Source organism: Leptonychotes weddellii, chromosome 5 (assembly GCF_054177405.1).
Source record: "Leptonychotes weddellii isolate Sample4059 chromosome 5, ASM5417740v2, whole genome shotgun sequence".
In the NCBI taxonomy this organism is placed as follows: Eukaryota; Metazoa; Chordata; class Mammalia; order Carnivora; family Phocidae; genus Leptonychotes; species Leptonychotes weddellii.
The window spans coordinates 44306659-44310403 of record NC_138373.1 but is presented as its reverse complement, the minus strand read 5'-3'; positions in this window follow the sequence as shown (position 1 = coordinate 44310403).

The window sequence follows — 3745 nt, the reverse complement described above, 5'->3', positions numbered from 1 at the left end:
TAGCCCATAGGTTATTATGAGAAACTGTTGGTAAATGGAATTCTACTGCTCTGATCAAGGGGAACAGTTGAGTTTGGGAGGTTGATTTTAGCAGATATGCAGATATTTTGAGCAGATGTATAGTTTTCAGATCTTTTTTCAAGAGAGCTCAGAGATGTGAATGATTGTCAAAGATCTATGTTTAACTGCCTGTACTTTATTTACTTCAACCTAAATCCTTATCACATTGAGAAATTTCAGTTATTGCAACTTTCAGAAAGAAAAACAAACTTTATTTTTATTTACTGAGAAAAACTAGAACTAGAATAATATTTTTTCTTATTATCACCTTAATGTTTATAAATTCAAAATAGAAATAAGGTAAGAATACAGGAAGAATAAAGAGGTGGAAAATACTTTTTTAATTTGTCAAATTTTGTATAAACTTTGAGATCTTCAAAGACAGGGGTTATGTTTTACTGATCTTTGGAATCCCCACCCAGTCCAGTTATAGCAGATAAAATTTTCTCAGTGTATGTTTGTTAACTTAATCACTGGATTTATGTCTTTCCTCTGATCTTATTGAGGGCAAACACTGTAGTCCACTTATGTTCTAGTCACGCATAGCAGCTAGATGAAATTTTACATAAGGGTTTAAACTTTTCACAGCCAGGATTAAACACATCCTCTTTCCTCTATTACCTTTCCATATCTGCACTTACTTCTGCTTGGGGGTCAGTGAGGATGGCGCTGAAAGTGGAGTTTAGGGTAAGATTGACTGGGAACAAGTCCTAGCTTATCTCTGTGACACCTTGGATACATTGATTGCTATTTCTGTGATTTTATTTCCTCATCTGTAAAATGGGAATTATAATAGTTGTTGCTGTAAAAATAATAGATTTTTGCATGTAAATCACTTAGCACTCTTTCTGGCATACAAAAATAGTCATAAGAACAAAGTATTATAAATTCTAATTGTGTTAAAATGATAAGTCTCCCAGTTAACCAAAAACCAAATGTTAACCATTCATTAGCAATTTATCAAACAAGTGTCAATTATATAACAGAAATTCTGCTATCCATTAGATTAACTAAAAAAGAAAATAAAGCAAAAAAAGTGTGGATAATTTTATAAGGAAAATAATAGGAAGCTATGAAATCTGAAAGTAGAGGTCCCTAAGGATAGGGAACTATGTTCATTGAGAAATTATATCATGACTAAATGCTAACTTCTGTCAAATTATTTTTCTGCACCTATGGTGATCATATTTTTATTAGACTTTTGGTATGGTGAATTATATTAATTGATTTTCAATAGTGAACTACCACCATGAATTCCCCACTCAGTCATTTCATATTATCTTTCTATATATGGCTTGATTTGCTAGAATTTTAAAAAAAATCATAAAGGAGTTTGCTCTTTTTTTTTTTTTAATGTCTCCATGTGATTTCAGTATCAAAGTGATGCTGGCCTCATAGTATAAGGTGGGAAGTATTCTTTTTTTTCAATTTTCATGAAGAGTTGGTGCAGAGTTGCTATTAATTTTTCCTTCAATATTTGGTAGAATTCACAGGTAAAGTCATCTAGCCACAGAATTTTTCTTGTGGGAAAATTTTATTTTATTTTTTCAAGATTTTATTTATTTATTTGAGAGAGAGAGAGCGAGAGCACAAGTGGGTGAGGGTCAAAGGGAGAAGTAAACTTCCTGCTGAGGAGGGAGCCTGATGTGGGACTCAATTCTGGGACTCCAGGATCATGACCTGAGCCAAAGGTAGACACTTAACGACTGAGCCACCCAGGCACCCAGAAGATTTTAAACTATAAATTCCATTTACTTAACAGATAGAAAGTTTTATCAGGTTACATATTACCATTTGCATGAGCTTTGGTAGTTTGGGTCTTTTAAAGAGTTTCTCCAGGGGCACCTGGGTGGCTCACTTGGTTGAGCATCCAACTCTTGATTTTGGCTCAGGTCATGATCTCAGGGTGGTGGGACTGAGCTCCGTATTGGGCTCCATGCTGGGTGTGGAGCCTGCTTGAGATTCTCTCTCTCCCTCTCTGCCCTTCCCACACTGCTCTCTGTCTCTAAAAAAAAAATTAAAGAATTTCTCCATTGCATCTAGGTTGCTGAATTTATTGCCATTAAGGACATTAAGGACATTCCTTTTAAAAGGAAAACCATATTTCCCCTGTTCACAACACTTCTGACACCAAATATGTGGGATTTTTTTTTCCATTCCAACCAATTCTTCAACTCTTTGGACACCAATCAGATGTCCTATAATTCATTTATGACACTAACTGCCCAGAGGTAGCACAAAGCTCACCATTTAAGGACTCAGTCCCACAAGACTGCCCCCCACCCCTACTACAGATGCCAGTCCCAAGTACCAAGTTGTCTCTTATATTTCTTACAATATATTGGGGGTCCCAACATCCCACTCCTCAGGTTTGATAATTTGCTATAAATACTCTCAGAACTTACAATGAGCAGTTCATTATAAAGAACAGGATAAAGGATTCATATGAACAGTCAGATGAAAAGATATGTAGGGAGCGACCCAAAGGGGCCTGAGCAAAGGAGTTTCTGTTCCTATGGAGTTGGAGTGTGCCACTCTCTCAGCATGTAGATGTTTTCACCAACGCAGAAGAAGTCCGAACCCCATAGTTTAGGGACTTTTACGTAGGCTTCCTCACACGTGAATAATTATATTATTAACAACCAGCCCCTCTCCCCTCCCTGGAAGACAGGGATAGGACTGCAAGTTCTAATCTTCTAATCATGGCTTGGTCTTTCTGATGACTAGTCCCCATCACAAAGCTATCTAGAGGTCCCCAACCCCCAGTCATCTCATTAACATACAAAAAACACTACTCTCACTCCAAAGAGTCCAAGGGTCTTAGATGTTCTTGTGCCAGGAACCATGATCAAAAATCAAATATTAGAACAAAACATGCTCCTAGCTGCCTATACTAAAGAAACTGTAAGGGTTTTAGGTGCTCTGTGCCAGGAACTGGGGACAAGACCCAATATATTTCTTATTACTCTATACTAATATTTATAGAATGAGCAGGGAGATCATTTTTCTCATTCCTGGTACCAGTAATTTGTGTCTTTTTCTTTTGGTCTTGATGAATCTCACTAGATATTTACCAATTTTATTGATCTCAAGGAAAAATAAATTGTTTTATTAACTTTTCTATCAATTTTCTACTTTCTATTCAATTTATTTTTTTCTTATATATGTTATATCCTTTTATTCTATTTACCTTGAGTTTAATTTGCTGTTTTTTCTAGTTTCTTAATTTGGAAGTTTAGATCATTAATTTTCTCTATAGTTTTCTTTACTTGTAACATCTTTACATCTGGTTATGGTATTAGGACAATGCGGATCTCATATGATTTAGAAAGCATTTCCTCAGTCTCTATTTTTTTTTTTTCAAGTTGTAAACTTTTTATTACAAATTAAAAATGAGGTTCTTAAAAATCTCAACTTGACCAGATATGAAACAATTTAAAAACCTTTAAAGGTGTATTGAGAAAAACCAGGTTTGTTTTTTTTTTAAAAAAACACGTTTGTCATTACCAAAAAGAGACGTCTTTAGGTAAAAATAATAAAAACCCCATGCTGCATAGATAATGCAGATAGTTCTATTTATCTGGTCAGTGGGCAAAAAGCAAGCACTTAAGGTCTTCAGCTCCAATCTTTTGTTCATTTCTTATTGCTGGAATTTCATCTTCATTTCTTCGTGTTGGATGACTAA